Source organism: Mycteria americana, chromosome 3, assembly GCF_035582795.1.
Source record: "Mycteria americana isolate JAX WOST 10 ecotype Jacksonville Zoo and Gardens chromosome 3, USCA_MyAme_1.0, whole genome shotgun sequence".
In the NCBI taxonomy this organism is placed as follows: Eukaryota; Metazoa; Chordata; class Aves; order Ciconiiformes; family Ciconiidae; genus Mycteria; species Mycteria americana.
The window spans coordinates 121,792,459-121,811,896 of NC_134367.1; the positions used below are offsets into that span (position 1 = coordinate 121,792,459).

At 46.3% G+C, this 19,438-nt stretch overlaps 1 protein-coding gene across 9 annotated transcripts in view; it reads right to left on the reverse strand.

Moving 5' to 3' along the window:
* Nucleotides 1–19,438, reverse strand: part of SERTAD2 (SERTA domain containing 2) — an 85,249-nt gene that overhangs the window by 22,038 nt on the left and 43,773 nt on the right. For 3 of the 9 annotated variants that reach the window (XM_075496829.1, XM_075496832.1, XM_075496836.1), the window contains exon 2: nucleotides 1,704–1,861. The exons of 2 other annotated variants lie outside the window; for them this stretch is intronic. The gene's annotated coding sequence lies outside the window, so the exon portion shown is untranslated. Of the gene's footprint in view, nucleotides 1–910; nucleotides 1,227–1,703; nucleotides 1,862–3,962; nucleotides 3,979–19,438 lie in introns of those variants that run through there. 4 more of the 9 variants (XM_075496831.1, XM_075496834.1, XM_075496830.1 and 1 more) reach the window with 4 other exon arrangements.

Below are 19,438 nucleotides of genomic sequence, written 5' to 3' on the forward strand. Positions count from 1 at the left end.
TTACCCTTCCAGATCCTGACATACTGACATGAGTAAAGCAGCAAACACTATAAATGAAAGTGGCATTGCAAAAGGATTTTTTTCAAGCGTTCCCCCGCCCTGAAGGAAATCCCAATAAACAGTTTTTTCGCCATTGCTACCAAAAGATGAACCACTCTACTTCACAAAAGCCCCCCAAACGCCTGTGTCTCCGTGCTGGCGGTGCTCCCAAGGAAGACCCAAGCGCACTACTGCTCAGGGAAAAAGACACACTAATCCCCTGCCCTGCTGCCACCCTAACACCAACCCCTGGAAAGGTCCAGCCAGCGGGGCCAGGCGGGTCCTGCCCAGCCATATGTCAGCTTTGCTCCAGCGGAGTGAAAGTCTCCCCCAGGCCCTTTCAGCTCTCCTGGCACTACGGCCCGCACTCTTAGCGGTACCCTGAAGTCCCCGCTCTTGCTGGAAAACGGAGCAAGGCTGTCGCCTCCCGGCTCAAGAGGCTCCCCGGCGCATACGCTAACTTACCGGGGTAAAGCCGGTTTCTTCGAGTCGGATGTAGCACGGCTCTTGAAAGCACAACCGCCCGCACTATCGGGGCCGGCACAGCAGCTCCGATCAAAAGTAAATTCCAACTAGACGCACGCACCTGCTTCGGCCCGGGATCTCCGTGCATCGACGAGGGAGGCAGGTATTTTAAGAGCAACTCCGCCGCTCTCCCTCCTCTGCTCATCTCAGCACGATCCCCCCCCCCCCTTCCCCCTGAGGAGAGGGGGAGGACACCCGCCTCGAGCTCCTCTGCCCAGGCACAAATTTAAAGGTAGAGATAAAACAAGCCCCGATGACTCGCAAAGCCGGGGCGGGGGGGTGGGGGGGTGTTGCGGCCCCCCGCTCCCCCCGAGCCGCTGCCCCGCAGCCCCCCAGCCCCACTCACCACATGCAGCTCCACCTGAGAACTAACGCATGGAGGGGGGGGGAGGTCGCAAACTCTCGCCCTAGAGCAGCTCCATATGTCGCTCCCTCGCCGCGCCGCGCCGCTCCGGGGAGGGGAGGGGAGGGGCCGGGTGGGATGCGGAGGAGGAGGAGGAGGCGGCGGCGGCAGGCGCAGGCGGCGTGAGGATTTAAGCCTCCGCTCTGCCCCGGCGGCTGCGATCACGCAGCATTATACAATGGAGGAGGAGGAGGAGAGGGAGGAGGCACCAGCCCCGGCTCCCAGCACTTGCCGCCAGCACTGACGACAGGGGCGGCTCCGGCGAGCTCCTCGCCCTCCGGCCCGCGTCAAAGCTCCGCCTCGGCCCCGGCCTTCCGCCCCCCCCCCCCCCCCCCCCCCCCGCTGCTCCTCCTCCTCCCCCCGCTCCGCGGCCGCCGGCGCGGCTCCCAGCGCTGCCCACGCGTGCCTCTGCCCCGGGCGGGCGGCGCGGCCCCCCGCCGCCGGGGGGTTCCCCGGGGAGCGCCGGGCCCCGCGCCGGGCCGCGGGCCGGGACAAAGGCGGGTGCCAACGCGCCCCGGCCGCAAATATGACAAGTATCCCTGCTATCCGGCGGCGAGGACCCGGCCGGGGGACGGGGCTCGGCTGCCCCCGGCCAGCCCTGCTCCCCCGCGGGGCTGGTCCCCAGGTCGTCCCGGCCCCCCCACCCCACCCCCTGTCAGTCCCCGGCCGGGCCGAGCCCGGGGGGGCTGGAGAAAGCCCGGAGCGCTGCCGGCCGCCCCCCGCCCCGGGACCTCACCTGGGAGCCGAGGGAGGCGGCGGCCCCCCTCCGTGGGATCCTCGCTGCTAATTTGGGCTGTGCAGATACCACCGAGGCACAAAAATGAGGCCAAACGGAGATGTTCGAGCGCACGAAGACTTGGGGGAAGGGGGGGAGAGCTCGGCAGCAGGCGCTATCTGGAAAGAAGACGATTATTTTAAGTTACCTCAATGATTGTGTTTCGAAAGGGACTGTAATCCCAGCTGGTGCTGTAAAATGCGATTCAAACACCTTACAGTTTTGGCTGCAGCCCCAGCGGCATCTCGGATCATCCCGGCCTTTCATGTTCCACTAAACCGGTTGTACTTCGGGACAATAAAGCTTTAAGACCTAACATAAAGGTGATTATTAGTCATTAATATCACGACTCGTTTAGGTATTATGCTCAAAATGGTCTGTAATGATTTGTGATCAATCAAGCTGATGGTCTTGTTAGAAATTAAGTTCCATTTTCAGCTAGAAAACCAAAAAGGAAAAGAAGGATACTTTTAGAGGGAAGATTTCTTTAACCTGTAAATTGTATCTGTCAAAAATCCACAAAGAAAAAAACCCACACAATTAAAATAGTGAATCTGCCAAAACAGAAGGAGATTAAGTGATGATTTTATGGATTCTTAAAATTATAATTGAAAAGACCCCATCTAATTGAGGTTTAAACACCAAGACTGGTATTTCAGATAATACTCTGCTGAAGTCACTAAAATGGGAGGAAAAGGCATCAGAACTAGCAACGGCCATTTGACTTCGCCAGTTCTGGAGGCCTGGGTACCCCTTTCCCCTTCCACCCGCGCTATCAGCCGTTCCTTTGAGGAGATCCAAACCCTCTCATCATCTGTCTACGGTACAGAGGTAGCCCTGAATGAGATCTGCAAAGCAATTCACAAACCATTTACTGAATTTTGATAAGCGACTTGTGAATTGCTCAGGAGCTGGCAAAAATTAAAACCAGAATTTGCCCTGGCTGGATACTTTCCAGCAGCTGGGCACTGAAATTTGGTCCTTGTACTCGGCGAAAACAAGCCTCTTCTTGAAATTCCAAGAGTCATAATAAAAAATTCATTAAATAAAAGGAAAAGCTTCATTTTCTTTAGGGCATGAGTGGAACGGTACCTGCCTGGTGGGCTTCAGACTACTCAAAAGCCAGCCAGAATATTTGTACATTTTTCAACTGGGGTTTTTTTTTTTTTTGCATGCCCGATCCACCAAATTTCAGGGCCGCATTCTGCCCTCCTTTACACCGGATTTATAACACGGCAGGATCTGGTCTTGTGTAATTGTGCTGTGGATCCATCCAGCCAAGTAGTGCCTGCCTTCCGGAGCTCAAAGTCCACAGCAGGTTTACAGTCCCTGTGCCTGGGTGTGTGCATGCTATCACCAGGACCATAGGCATAACCACAAACATTTGCTAAATAAGCAGCTGGGCTCCAGTCCGATATCCACAGCCCCGATCCTGCCATGTTATACTCGCCAGTAAAAGGCCTGAGCCTGTATTCTGAGTTTTGAATGCTTCTGACTTTGTTAGGTTGCTCCAGTTTTACACTAGCATAAGAGAAAACTCACCGCCCCTTCTGTTTCCTACTGTAACTCCCCTGGGCCTTTCTTGGCAGGAGTTTATAGTCATGCTGTAACTCGGATTGTTCCTCCAAACAAAACTAGTACAACCTGCATCCACACTCAGAAGCACTCTCAACCGAGCATAGGTCACGATACAAATCAATACAAGCAGAGCTCCTTCCTACGCTTCGCGTACAGCAGAGGCTCCATCATGGCGGGACAAGGTTAGGCTACGCAAGGCGAATAATCCTACCACCAACCACTTCTCACATTGCCTCCCACCTGATTTAACGAGACCTTTCTGGCCAAGAAACTCCGCTCTGCAGCTCCAGAGCAATCTGACCAGAAGGTGTCTACAAGGCCTGAACGCAGTTTGCCCGAACATGTTGGTAAGTGTGGAGAAACAGACTGCGACTGAGCCACAAAACACTGTACAAGGAAGTGTGTCGGCACAGGCTTCCAGAGCCTGCAGGAGCAGGGGGAAAAGTCTGCATGTCTGCAAGGAGGAGCCACCTAAAACGCATCCCATTTTGAAATGGTGCACACAAGGGCTTCCTGAGGAGCAGTAGTGCGAATGTAATTGTGCAGTTGTAGCCTTGACACAGGCCCTCGAACTCCTCACATACGAAGACAACACACTAAAAGAGAAGGAACCAAACTGCATTTTTCTACAGTGGTACTGACCTGACATGGGCCAGAGGTATAGTTAAGCACAGCCTTGTCTTTGAGCAAGGATTGTCAAAGCTTGCCTGACTGAGGCCAGGTCTCCTGTAGGTCATGCAAAAACCCTCCTGTGTTAAATAAATGAACAAACAGAAATCAAAGATTGGAAAGACTGGGAGGGGGGAAACAGACACTGGACTTGGTAGGGCAATTCATTAGAAATACTACAGACTGCCAGGTAATCTCTGCCTATCAACGCATGTGCTAATTAGGAAAGAGGGGCAACGTTTGGTGTGCTGGAATGTCAGCACCCCTCACATTTTTTTTGTTTTGTTTTTGTTGTTTTGTTTTGTTTTGTTTTAAAAAGAGGCAGTGAACTGCTTCCTATGTTTCTAATTGCATCCTTGGCCTTTCTCTTTCTAATTGCAGTACACATGAATACTGTGAGATTTCACCAGGTAATTGTAAGAACAAAACATCTTCATTTTCTCCCTAGATGTTTTTGCTTCAGCGCATGCAGGAGCTGATGGGCAAATACCTAATACTGCCCCCAGAGCAGACAACTTTTTTGCAAATAAAGACCCCATCAGCACCAATAACTTGGGAGAAGCTAAACAAAGGGCCCGCCTACAGCCAAGGATGCTTGTTCCACTAGAGCAGCGCTCCCCACCAAGCAACGGAGGTCTCATGGGTAAGAAGCAAGCACGCTACAAGCAAAGGCGTGATTAAACACCACTAAGACCTCGTGCCATCTTGGTTCAGGCCAGCTCCGGGGTCAATACTGGCCTTCCGGAGCGGGGCCCTTCTCATGCAAGGCTCAGCCATAAATAAAAGCAAGCCCCTCAAAAAAAAATGGGGGTGCTGCATTACTGCAGTTTGCACCTCTACATTAGCAGGGAGGGAGCTGCACCTGTGAGCTGGGCTGCTCTCCTTGAGATTTCATTTGCTTTTTTCCTTTTTTGCTGGTGCAACTCTTCCACTGTAACAAGGCTGCCCCACATGTCCCAAAGCACAGAGGAATCGGTTAAAACTGAAGGAAGGAATGCTCCCCCCCTTCTCACTCCAATTTTAGCTCTTTTTTTCCTTCATTTTCTGCTTTAGTTAATGTTTTTCTCCTTTAATGTTTTTGTGGCAGTAGGAGAAACACTGTTCCCTAGAATGCATAATATGCTTAATTATCATTCTCCGTTAGTTCTCTAGGAAAAAAAAAACTACAGGAGAAATCAGTTTAATTAATGAGTATGACCAAATGCAGCTTTAGTTCTAATGCAGTATCATATATTATATGTCCAGTTGGGCAGTTGATCTTATTTGGGTAAAATGAACAGAGATGCAAAAAACCATGGAGCTCATGAATCAATATTCCAAGTACAACTAACCCCTTTTGTATAGTTATTCTAAGCCTTCCTACAGATTTCGATGGCAATGTCTGTTCCCAAATACTGCTTTTGGCTTCAGTAACGCAGGATCAGGCCCATACAGTCTAGTAATAGAAAGCTGTTGCTTGGCAGTACCAAAGGTTGTGCCACATGGTAAATTCATTAAGAAAAAAACCCCCTTAACTCCAAGATAGCACTCAAATAGTCATACCCAGTAAAAATCCCCAGTGTGTGTCAAGGACAAGCGTGGCAAGGTTTTGTGTGAAAGTAAGACTTGGTGATTTAGATGCTTTCAAAAAGGGCTACTTCTTCACATATTAAATTATTAAGGAAATACTATGGAACAGGATTATCAGGAAAGAAAAAAAAAAAAAAAACCAGTGTGAATTAGCTGGCTTAGTCAGAGGAGGTTTTGCTGCATTCCTCATGCACAGAGATGACTCCCTCCCTCTGTAATTCCCTGTGCACTCCCAATCCTCTGGAGACTGCTGGTGTGCATCATCCTCGCTCCAGCTGAAACACTCTGTCCTCTGACAGAGGTTCAGGCTGCCTACCATTGCTGTATATCTTCTCACATCTTTCTGCCTTTTCATAAACATCCGTGTTCTTTCCCAAATCCCACTCAGGCTGTATCACCTGCACAATGTGCTTCATTTTTGACCCAGGCCAGACTGTTCACACTGATGCCATCTGTACGGCACATGGGCTCCGAAAACAGTCTCCCCTTTCCGCTCTTGCTTCTCAAAGCAGTGGATTGTACTTTGCATTAAGCTGAGTTTTAAACAATTTTAGGCTGCTTTTCTTTCCCTTTCAGTGCTCATTCTGCAGTCTCTATCAAAAGCACAAGTCATTCTTTTCTGGAACACTTGGTTACTTTTTTGAAGAGAGGCTACGCTGATGTCCTGATATTAATCTCATACTGGGACCAGTGGATTAAGAGAAAAAAAAAATCTGCAGATAAAACCAAAGGCTCTGTTTTACAACCAAGGAGGGAATACTTTTAATAAAGAAAAAACACAGAAACGGTCGGAAGAATACAGAGAGATGGCCAGTCTTCAGGCCTAATTAATCACTGGTGTAAACAGATGTCGCTGCAATCAAGCCAGAAGACTTTGGCCACCCACTAGTCTTGAGCACAAACCCAACATGAGCCTGAAAATCTTAACAACATGGGGCTGTCAAACATGCAAGCCACACACACGCTTCAATACAAAGGTTGTCACCATCTCCCTTATGCTGATGGACTACCTGCTCCTGGTTCACCAGGGGAGAGCAGCTCTACTGATCTGGCTTGCTGCAAGCGCTGCACATATTACAGCCCTTTTCAGAAGCAAAGCTACTCCAACAGAGCTCTACGTGAAGCCGTACATTTCTGGAGCGCAGATGCCCCCCGCATTCTTCTTAAACACACTTGAAACCTGGAAGAGGCCTGGCTGCATAGGCAAGATGGAATATGTTTAGCACTGCTCAACCCTGCTGAAATGCCAAAGGCTTGACAGACCAAACGGGGCCACCAGCGCGGTGACTAGACACTTCTAGAAGTGGATGTTCCTGCTCAGATTTGTTGCATTGAAGCATTGTACAACAGTAGCAATGTGTTTGAGGCTGGAAGGGCAAACCAAAATGGTGTTGTGGCTATGGTGTTGATGTAGGGTGTTATACAGCATTGCAATATGTTATATAGCACTTAAAACCATGTCACTGGAGTTTAATGTGTTCATGCTCAGATGCATTACCAGGGAAAAAAACCCCACAAAACTGTTTCAATCCTTATTTACATGAAAACATGAGTTAATACATCGACATCCAAATGAATGCACCCACCTCTAGCTGCTTCTGCTGGCTGGAATACAACCTGTAGAGCATATTAAAGCTCCTACACCATTTTGGGAGCTTGGGCATTTTGTTTAAAACTAGTTTCTTCAGCTTCCTAGAGCCACTAGATTCAAGCAATGCTTACCAAGTAAGAGAGAGGCATTTTCAAGGTAATTCAAATTTGCAATGACAAATCCTACCCCTGATTGTCCCAGTTGCAAAATTCTTTACAGACGGTGTTTTTTCTGCACTTCTTGCATAGAGACAGAGGCTTCTGAGGGTCTAATTTTAAGTAAACAGTGACCTACACAACTTCTTTAAAAAAAAAAAAAAATTCAAACCCCAATAAAACAGAAGTTGAATCTGAGGGCCAAATTTAGAAGAAGAAAAAAAAATGGAGCTGGCAAAAAACCTAGCACAAGAACATCAAATGTAGCATAAACTCCCACTGCCATTCTGTTCCACTACAAATAAATGAAGATCAAATAGAACTGAACTCATTGAGTCAATGCAGTGAATGCACTAGTTTTTCAGTTTTAACCCTTCACAAAATGTGTGATTTCTTAGATTATGTGCAAAGAAGACATTAAAAAAAAAAAGAGTGAATGAGTACATCAGACGCTTTTACTGACTATGCCTGTGGTAATGATTCATTTTGCCCCTCTACATTCCCTCATGCTAGCACAGCTAAGAGTCAGCAAAAGCTCGTACTGTATATGCAGGTAAACAGACTGTGGGTGAAGCATGTATTTCTTAACTCTACCTAAAACCACTCCTGTAACGGTCAGAAATGTATCTTAGCTTTCTGAAGAAAAAGGGAACTGCACAAATTAATTTAGGTTCTCTAACCTTTTTTATGCTCTCTCACTTTAAAGGAAGCTGTTCATTTATAGTGACCGTTAGCCAAAGGCTAAAAGAGGTTTACACCTAATTAGTATTCCCAAGCAAAGATGAAACACTAAATCACTGCAAACCCACCCAGTATTTAGGATCTACCACCAGGACAAAGAAAAAAGCTGAGAATCCACCATTTATCATTATGGTCCATCTTTCCCTTCCTTTCACACCTTTTACACTCTCTTTCATCCTCCCACAGTGGCTTTGGGGTGCTAATGTCCTTGAAATGTGGCAGGGGGTCTGGAAGAGGGGAAAGGCAGCTGTCCTGCCTGGTCACCCCCATCTCTCTTGTACTGCAGCATGTGTCAGAATTTGCAAGGGGCAGGGGGGAGAGATACGTTGTGGGCAGGATGGCACACAGCTAGGAAAGCAGATGCTGTCTGTGGCATACTGTTCCCTAAAGCCAGTAGTGGCTTTCTGAGACAGCTATAAGCAGCTCTCTCGAACAGTAATAATTCTCCCTTTTTTTAATTTTAGCCTTGGTGGGGGAGCAAAGCAGAGACATGATGGGAGTGTAGAGGGGAACAGGCCAAGGGAAATTAGTAGACCCAAGAAACAAGGGGAATGAGCTGCATCCCCATCAGTGGTGCTGCTGCTGAGTCTGGGGCGTCCTCTGGTTTGACCTCTGGAGAGCAGCAGGAGAAGAAAATACCACGAGCAGTATCACTGAGGCTCTCCCTGCTTCTTCTCCCAACCACGGACTTTCCCAGCACAAAGGGATGGACAGAATTCTCCCAAACCCCTCTTTCTTTTACAGAGAGCACCATTTTCCTGCAGAGATCCAGCTATACAAAGCAGCTTCTACCAGTTTTATTTGTAGAAAGAAATATGTGAATGGCTGTCTTGAGCCATCACTCTTGTTCCACAACCTGCCCGCAAAAGCAGCCAGCAGCCAGGTACTTCACAGAAAGGCACCAGCCTATTTGCAATAGCTGGGCAGAAACAGGCACCCTCTGCGAGAGGCTCACAGCCAGGGGACGGCCAAGTCAAGGAGGGATGATTGTCCATCTGCTATACACCTCATGCCCCAGGGCATTTTCTAATCATCCACATCCAGGGGACATTCCTAGTGTGATTCCTGCTAAGCAAAAAGGTCATAATAAACCCCGGTTACTTTGCTTGCTTACTGACACCTGTAGTCCAGTAGTGTTAACGTTCAAGTTAATTCCCCTCCCCCCCCCCAACGTGGTCTTCTGCTAACTTTCCTTAACTCTTAACTGGATGTTCAGCCCCTGCCATACAAGCAAAAGAAGTTAAGCAGATGTCAAAATGCTGATAATGACTCCACACACATACACAAATACTATTCCTATACAGGTCAACAGGCAGAAACCTCTTTTTGCTGGCAGTGCTCTTCAGAGGAAAAACTCTCTCATCTGAGCAGCTGGGGAAGTGCAAGTGCTCACTCCTACTCTAGTTGGGGGGTTCGTAGAAAGAGCTGCCCCCCAAGAACGCTGGTGTGTTACTCTTACCAGTGAGAAGGGAGGCCTGGCATCTGATGAGTTTGTTTTGGTTTTAAAGTGAGAACAACCTAAAACAAACCACCTCTGTTAGAGAAACGTTGTCTTCCATGAGATGTTCAGGTGAAAGAGCTCAGACTTCCAACATATTTTTGCTAGCTGTCACAGCTGATGTGGGCGAAATCATGAGAAGGAAATGCATTTGTTGTTTTGAACTTTTTTTTCTTTCATTTAGCAAAGATTCCCCTTAAATAAATGGAAGTAGGGAGATCTTGAAATAAGCCCTAGCAAGTTTTAATCACACTTTTTCTTCTTGCGAGCAAGCCGTCATTCAGTAGCTAGGTGGTTCTAAATAAAGAACTCTAGTCAACAACAGGAAATAACTCCCACAGAAAAAAAAGGGCAGAATACAAACTCTAAGCAACTCTCGTACATAGCTCACAACGGCCTTTTGTTCCATGCACATTAAGTTCTGAAAAGTAAAGATTTTAGACATGTTCTTGCTGTAAGTAATTAAAACTTTTTTCTTGTCTCAAGTACGGATCCCTTCCTTGCCTTTCTCCCAAAACAGTCACATCTAAGAGTCAGAAAATACCAAGCTATTCCCATTTCATTTAATAAGTAAGGACATTCTAGGAACACCACAGGATGACCAGGATTTTCAAAAGTTACTGATGGTGTCTTTTTCTCTTTTTTTCCTTCCTTTTCTTTTTTTTTTTTTTTTTGGCAGGGGGGAGGTGCACTGTTGTGTCCTCAGCTGCAAACAGTTTACATCCTTCTTAACGTTCAGAAACCACTTAATGTTCAGAAAGCACAGAGCACCTCGTCTGTGGGGAGAGGGATAAAGGAGAAACCACACATCTCTAGCCACTTTTTAAAAACTCAGGCTAGTGTCTAATCATCAGCTTTTAAATTATACAAGATGTCACAGGCCAATGCCTGCAAACATCACTGGCAAAGACCACCTATCTCCTCCTGCACACAGTCTTCCCAAATTCAGCAGAACAGCCTGGCACCGGGATCTGACCCAGCCATAAGACAAGTGCCACACATGGGAAGCACTGGCTGTGCTTTGTGGAGGAAACATTTTCAACCACGACCCCAGGATTTCTGGAGTTTTGACAGTTCAGATTAACCCACCTGGGTTGACAGGCTACTCCTGCCTTCACTGCACAAGTTAAGCAGATAGGACAACAGCATCCCTGCTGATCCCACTCCTCAATTCTCTTCCTCCTCCCAGCCTGTGATTCATCCTCTCCATAGGAAAACAGTACTAGTCCCTGGCTATAGGAGAGAGCTGAGTTGTTAGCAAAGCTGGTTGGAGCTGAATGTGTCCAGCCTCTTCAGGCAGGAGAGTACAAGGAGATGCACCTTGTTCTGCTCAAGACAAGGTGCTTTGACATGCTCCAGGAGGAAATCTTATCTAGTATGGATTCAGGCAGAAGGGTGAGTAGGATAAAAGCCTTTAGGAGATATTGGAAAGCAGGCTGGGGACAAAAGCAGCACAGACCAACCTGGAACAGAACATAAAACTCCAATTAACAAGAAACTTAGCCATACCAGCATTTGATGGATGAGAAACCAAGGGAATATAAACAGGAGGAGAGGAAGAAAAAAAAAACCCCACCAAAAAAAACCCAAACCAAAAACACAACACAAGAGTTTGTTCTGGTTGAACTTTAGGCTGTGAAATAGCATCTAAAGCTGTTTTCACAGGAGCCTGTCTAGCCTATAGTGCCCACAATAGCTACACAAACAGTTCTATATTCTTGTAACAGGGCTTTCAGGAAAACCAGCATTAACAATCTGTTGGTTTTATTGGCTTTTTGCTTTGTTTTCTTTTTTTTTTTAATTCCTTAAAGTTTTCACTTGTAGTCTGGTGCCGTCAACAACCAAGCTCTTCTATTAGGTGTCACTTGGGGACATACCTGAGTCCTACCATAACTTCCAGTTTATGCTGAGCAAAGATGATCCCAGGTTTCAAGAAAGGGGATAAATTCCCCTTTTCACCCTCAAAAAAACTTAATCTGCAATCCCTCTTAGAGAGGTAAGATTGCCCCCTCAGTGGAGAAGTACAACTCCAAAACATGCATATTGCAGGCTCAGGCCAGATTCTCTCATCTCTATTAGGACACAGCAGATACCTTAGTTTGTAAGAAACAGGAGGAGACTATCTCCATACAAAACTGTCAGTATCAGACCAGAAGACAGAAGCACCTAGCAATCTGGTTGACAGTCCACAAACAGGTCCCTTTGCTTTGCTGAAGTAACAGGGTGAGGGCTAGTGGAAAAAAAAAAAAAAAAAGATGCAGATTGCAGGACTGAGCACAACATACAAAAATGCACAACTAAAATCCTTGAAAGAATATGCTGGTTGACTATCTGGCTTCAAGAAAGTGTGGTTTTGGTGTGCTGGGGGGAATTTTAAGATGGCTGCTGCTTGTTAGCTGTGATGGATAGGTCTCTGCAGGAGGTGGGAGAGCTTCTTTAGGATAGTTGCTATCATTTGTGGCAGGTGTCTTCTGGAATACAAACATGTATATGGCAGATTTTAGTGGTCTGCTGATTCCAGCATCTCTCCATCAAATCACCTGATGTGGCTCTGCCACATTACAACCTAACTGTAAAACCAATTTCCATGTTAGAAATAAGTCCTTTTTGAATTATACAGCTGCAAGAATCAAGGTTACAGATCCAGACTGGATTTTTGTAGCTGGAATATGTGAACTAGCTCAGTGTGCACGTGTGTACCTGTGTGTTTGTGTGCACATGCACTATCAAAAGTTTACTGGAAGAGCAAATCAAATTTGGTTCCTAATGCAAAATGAACACAGAGGCTGAAGCAACTCCACACTCAGATCTAGCCCTGAATAAGTCTTGGTGGTTGTATTATAAAGTCCTCAAAAGTGGGTTCAAACCTGAACTTGCAAGTATAGACTTTTCTGTTTTAGAAAACAGATGTCACTGCTGAGAGGTCCAGACTCCTCTTGAACTTTCAGAAAGGAAGAAAAATCCACATAGCAAAGTATCCTAGAGCAGCTGTCCCCCCGTTTCCCAATTCTCACCCATTAGGTTAAATACTACAACAATTTCAGTGGGACCAGCACACTTTAAAAGATGTAGTCTGTCTTTTTCTCTCTCTCACTGAATGATATTTCTGCCCACATGCACTGACACATACAGCGTCTAACAAGGCTGTGATTCATTTTCAGTTCTAGTCATGCTCACAAGTGATGTAGCACACTTGCTGTGCCTTCAGGATCTGCGTAATTTTGCTTCATTTTCTCTGCCCCCACCCTGCATTAAGTGAAGTTCCAACAAAGCCAAGTCATCTCCCACCAACTCACCCTCCCACCTGCTTGGGGGATGTGTACAGCAGGAGTCTGAATAATAATAATAATAAAATTAAATTAATTTAAAAAAAAAAAGAGAGTGAAGGGGATGAGAGCCTGAGAGATACTGTGAATTATTAGAAAGCTTTCTAACATCTACAGGGAGTGAATAATAATAATAATGGGATGTATACTACCAAATCACTGAAGAAACTGTATCAATCCTAAATCATCTTCCCTAATGTGTTAAAAGCAGCAGTGTGTCTTGCATCGTGAATATCATGCATGTTCATGCTAAAAAAAAAAAAATGATTGACATGAAATCGAAATCCCTGATTTACAAAAGCAAACACCTCCTCAGCCTCTCCCACAATAACCTCGTAGTGACCATTCACTTGTCCTCTGTCCTGTTGCAGTGACTTTGACCAAGCACAAATGTCAGCGAAAGTCATTAGCACGTCCCAACTGCAAACCTCTCGTATCCAGTGGCTACCATCCATCATGAATTACACACGGTGGTTTTGTGATACAAATTACAAGCTGCTTCTGAGCTAAACTCCATGTATGAGGCATGAGGCCAAGCTTGAACGAAGTGAAAGACAGGCTTTTTATTTGATAAATCTCATTATCTCACTGGCATTCAAAATTCATCTTAGACACAGAAATGCATCACAAAATAGTTCTCTAGTTACTTGGAAGAGCAAAGATGCTTTAACATGTAAGTTAAAAGGTGTTTACACCCCCATCACACTAATATTTCTAGCTCTCCCCCACCTTCAACCTGGAACTACATTTTGATGGAACAGAAATCTTGATTTTCAAAAGAAAAACAACTCAACTGCATTTCTTCAGCAAGCGTCCCCAGACAAAACTGAGTCACTGCAGACTCCTTCAAGCAGATCTTGGTGATCTGCATGATTTCCTTAATCCCTAACCAATGACACAGGGAAAGAAGAATTAGCACCAGAAACTAGAAGGTACTTCAATATCAGATATAATACTGAGCGGGTTGCTGTCACCTCAGAGCTACAGCGAACTAAGAGGACACATACGGTCTTTCTTCCTTTACATGAAACACATATGTAAGGCTCCCTACCATGTAAGACACACACGCACCCCCCCCCCCCAGCTAAGCAAGCCTCTCCTGTTGCTGACCCCCGTTCATGACCAACACAAGCAAGCCAGAGCAGAGATTAAATTCTCTACTTGCTGTAGCGGCCCATCTCCTCCTCTTCCTCACTCACTAAGTGCTCACTCAGTTTGGTCACACAGCTCACCATCCCACTTACTTGCATGTCCCCAGCTTGGGCACACTTAACCATCCTGCAAAGGCAGAGCCCAAGAGGACACCAGAGTTTTGGGCCACTCCAGACTTGTCCAAGCCTAACGGGGGAGGTAGAGTTCCTCTCTCTGCCTTCCCACCAACCTCCTTTTTTCTGCCAGGACAAGCCTGGGCTGATCAGGAGCTAAGAAATACATTGAAATTTCCTCATGGTCATTTGTTCCTGATCCCTTCTCCTTCTCAGAAGCTCTCAACTCTATCAAAGAAATGGAGGAGTGACCACAGCCAGGGAAGGGTTGATGTACATTTCTGATGTATACCACGCATGACTGGAAGGAAGGAACTGGATCATCCCGTGAGGATGATACTACAAAGGGCTCTAGGAGCTCTGAAGGATTTGGAGGAGGATAGTTCCTGGGGCTGGATACTCATTGGGAGTAACGGGTCAGGCAAATAAAGCAGCGGACTTTCATTTCAGCAGATGGGCTACTACCTCATTTTGCAAATTGAAGAAATGAAGCACAGGGAAACTACAGGATGGCTTATTGTGTAAATGAAAGTCAAGCCCGCGTGTTTTGATTTCCAGAGCACTCAACGCAAGTCCAGCCTTCCTCATCCACGAAGTCACACTGTAAACATCCTCAGGGCAGGGCCTGCACCTCTCATTTGCTTTACCTCTGTGGCTTCCAATCTTTCCTGGTTTGCAGATACTTTCATGCTTTCCAATAGGGCTGTGCATTTAAACCTGCTGACAACAGGCTTGCTTTCCCTGGCTTTCCTGCACATCTTACACGTAGCCTGCAGATCTTTGAGAGACAAAAACCACGGTCTGTTCTCCCTTGCTGTGGATTCCCATGTGTCCCTCTCTTCCTACTGATCCCTACACACCACAAGAGTCAGCAGCAGGCATTTTCAAAGTAGCCCTAACTCAAGACAGAAGCGCAGAGCTTCCCTGTCATTTCAGCATTTCCCATCTCAAGGTATGGGAGCTGTTGATCTCCCACATGAAAATGCATTATGCTGTCAGCCCAGCCTAAGGGCTGTTATTTAATTTACTTGAGGAGGTAAGTGAAAGCCCCTTCATGCAAATGCTTACAATGTGATCTGGAAAACAGCAGGCGTAATTAGATAAAATGGCAGCAAAGCCCACCAGGGAAATAATGTTAATTCATGAGGATTTTCCTCTCCACCTCCCTCTCAGCAAGATTTGAAGCCGGGGGGGGGGGTCAGAATGCACCTCAGTGATCTCTCTCTTGGTGAAGTAGAAAAACAGGACACCAACCACTGGGGTCATCTAAAAGATGCCTCAGCACGGCACCTCTGGCAGGACTGGCAGCCCATGCTCCTAAGCGATGAAGCACTGAATGCAAAAATTGCTCTGTCACTGTCATAAGTTATTCCGAGTAGAGACATAACGAGCCAACATCCCTAAACTTCACACCATCTCCTGACCAGGCGATGGAAAAGATTTGTCACATGATAATGCCATCACTGCAACCCTCTATCCCCAGTAATAACAATAAAACCAGAGCTCTTTTGCAAGTCTTGAGAACAGATCTGGCATTTCCAACCCAATCACAAATTCTTTCCCTCAAAAACATCCAGGAAAGGGTTTTGACCAAGCCGTGTCACGGCATCATCGGTAAAGGAGAGCACTAGAACACCGCGCTCACAGTGCATGGGGCACCAATACGAATGGCAGCGATGCTCTCGCAGCGGCCTCAGGAAGCCGTAGCTCTGTGTTTCAGCTTCTGCCAGTTTCTCCCTCCCACCTAGAAGCCAGCCAGGAAAGTCACCTCCTGATTGCTGACCTGCCACTACCAAAATGGATTCCAATTAGCCAACTCACAGCTATTAGGAAAGAGAGACACTTTTTGTTGTTGAGTAATTACTCCTCATGAAACGGCTTACATCCCTAGTTGATTAGGTCACAACACACTGTGAACAAACTGATGTAACAGAGATATCTTTAACCTGCTAAATTAAGGCATACTTTCTTGATATAGAAAGCTTAATTGAAGCCATGCATGGGGTACTTACCAAAGGCATCTAGACACAGAATTGTAATATTCACAGACAAACAACGGTTGAGACTGAAAGACAACCCATACACATCCAACTTGCATGTTAATTGGGGAAAAAAAAAAAACTGGTTTGTTTGCTTACGGCGAGGATAGTAAATGACTCAAGTGAACAGAGTAGTTTGACATCAGCAGTTAAACATGTAACAGCAATATTCAGGTGGCACATATGGAAGAAAATATTTTTTTGTTTGTTTCCCTATTTTCCCCCAACTAACAAAGCAAAAACCTCTTCCTCTAGTCAGGGATTCACTTGTTAAAGCAATAAGAAATACACAAAGTTATTTTTTTATACAAAGCCCAAATAACCACATAGTAAGTGCCAGCCCTGCAACAGCAAGGGTTCCCAAAACACAGCCCACAAAGCCCCCCAAGAAGGATCTTTAACCACAGTCAGCCCAGGTTGCATTGCAAATAAGTTTGATTACATTTTCTCTCCCTTCACAAAATCCCAGCTTTCAATCTCCCTCCATAAACAAACTTTCAGCTGCCTGGAGAACAGCAGCTCCACCGCCATTTCTATCAAGTCATCCATCGTAGTACACTGGTTTACTTAAAACCAAACCCAATTCCTCAAGCCCGTAAATACCAATGACTTCCTGATTTTGGAACTTGCCCATCCATTAAAGAGGAAGCCATTCTCTTTACGGATTGTGGCCTTAATCTCTCAAACAGTTATGCCTGTGCTTAGCAGGAGCACGCAAGCACTTCAGTCCAACGTAAGCATTTGTCGAAGTGAGGCCAATATTTCCTGTTGCAGTTAAAAACATATTATACAGTTAGGATGGAAGAAATATGACTGTGACAAAAAAATCAACCCTTCTCTTCCCATTGCGGGGGGGGGGGGGGGGGGGGGGGGGAAGGTCGGGGAAGCACTCGCAATGTAAATGTGTGACAAGGGCCTGGACAGAGTGAGTGCCATGAACAGCTTTATACCATGTTGGCTTTCTAAGTCGGGAAACCGACTGGGTGTCATTTAATCTCCTAGATTAAAATCACTTAGCAAATATTGTATTGTTTCACTGTTCTCGCTGTCATTTCAGCGTTCAGGGCCTCGCCGGAGCTCTGCTGCTGGCTAACTCGCCACTAATGAAACCTCGCGCAGGAGCAGCTGCCGGAATCTGTGTCAAACTGCATCTGGCACCCATCTATCTTCCAGCCATCTAAATTCACCTCTGAAATCATACAAAAGCAGCCGCAGAGCTCCCTGCAGCCACTCCAACACACCAGTCTTTGTCTCATCAAGCCAGTTAAGCAATTTAAAGCAATTTATTTATTTAATTTGCCTTGTATTTTACAGCAGCAGCTTTTTTCAAAAGAAGCGAAGAAGTTAAGAAAAAAAATTGGTGGCAGGGGGAGAGGGAAAAAAGTGCCTTTTTTTTTTTTTAAAGCCTGTCAAGCTCTCAGTAGACTATCATTAAACCAGTTTTGGCTGAAACTGTATGTTTAGGGGTTTTCCAATGGAGACACTCTGGTGCCTGCAACACTCAGACAGGGAGGGGAGGCTGCTATACAATTGTTGAATTGTTGTCATGGCTATTAAATATGCTGTAGCATAAATACCCAACAGGGCTGAAGGTTTGCAGTGTATTGGCTCTGGAGAGGTATCAAAAATACTGGTATTAACTAGCAGATAACTGAGTTATACAAACACTGAATAAAAGATTAAGTCAAAAGTTGTAAAAGGTTTATTAACTTCACTCCAATCCCTTCCCCCCTTCCTCCCCCTTGCCCCCCACTTGGGGCTTAAAGTACCCTGTAAATTCAAAATATTTGACATTTACTGTAGTGTTAATTTGACTGAGTCTCCTCTAACGTTTGGGGTAAAACTGCCTCTCCTCTCTTTGCATTTTCTGCAGAGGACAGGAGTTTTGCTCCACCGTCTTGTTAGGCTTATGAGCAGCAGTTGAGAGAGTGGCACAGTAAAGCCATGACTTGCTGACTAAAACAGGTTAATGAAAAACAGGCTAGTGACTGAAATTGAAACTTCTCATTTCTCTCAAGAAAAGGGTGTATTGTCAAGATAAAGTAGAGCCTAGCGTGTCTATTAAGCAACTTTCAGAGAAGTGCTGCTCAAAACAGCAGCACCGCAAGCTCCACAGCACAAGAGGAGGGGACACAACCCCCGGTGCAGGCACAGCCCCAGCGCCCAGCCAGGCCGTGCCGGGAGAGACTGTCCTCTCCGCACAAAAACCCAGCCAGCTGCCGGGAAGAAGCATTAAAGAACATGGTGTGCAGAGGGCATAGGATGTGCTGGGGCTCCCCTCCCAGGGGAGTTGTCCATCCACATCCAGCCAAACAGGTCACAAGCCGGGTCTTAGTGACATCCAGCTGTACAGCATGGAGGACTCTAGGTGAGTGTGCCAGGCCTACCCTAAAGGCACTGGTGGGTGAATTCAGCAGGCGTTTCCTAGACTGAATGCTGTGGAACGAGCAGGAGAAACAGGATCTGTCAACCCATCTAATTAAGGTGCATTTTCCCCATGCAGACTCATACATGTCTCTCCAGGCTACAGGGCCCTCATTTCTTGCCTCAACCCAAACCAGACTGAATGTGTTTTGCATTTCTATGACAATTTGTTCTCAGCACTTCTCAGGAAGGAGAAGCACAACGTACATGTCCTAAGAAAATACTTGCACGCTCGCAGACACCTCTGTCTCTGCTGCTAATTGCGTTGCATCCATCCCCTTTGCAGATAATCTGTTGCAGCAACTGGCCCTGTTACTCCATGCTAACCCCTTTTGAAAAAAACTGAAAGCGCACTCCTCTCCTGCAAGCTTCCCAAAGTAACCATGTAAATGAGAAATCGCGTTCTTGCGCAAAGGCTACGAGCCTGGCTGCTGGCATTGCTGCTCTTCTACCCAGTAAGTAAAAAGAAGATTTGTTTGTGTCCTGCATAGGGTCACATTATAAGGATGCCTAAAATGAAATCACTAGTGCTGAGGGCCCAAGCGAACATCCTGGGCAGCCCCTTCCAGCCCTCAGTTGAGCTCTGCAGTAGGACTGACGACAGCCCCAGTACCATAGCCACTAGGAAAAGCAACATAGATCAACAACTCATTTTTCACAGGCCAACAGGCTGACCTCTGGGCAGCATTGGAACGAGTCAGCATAAAGGTGACAAAGCTCTGTATACCATTATAAATCATCCAAACCAGCCAGCAGAAAATCCGTGCACTGATGGAGTTAGCTTATACCTTTTTCTCCCCCCCCCCCCCCCCCCCCTTTGTAAACAGAGTTCTCACACCCA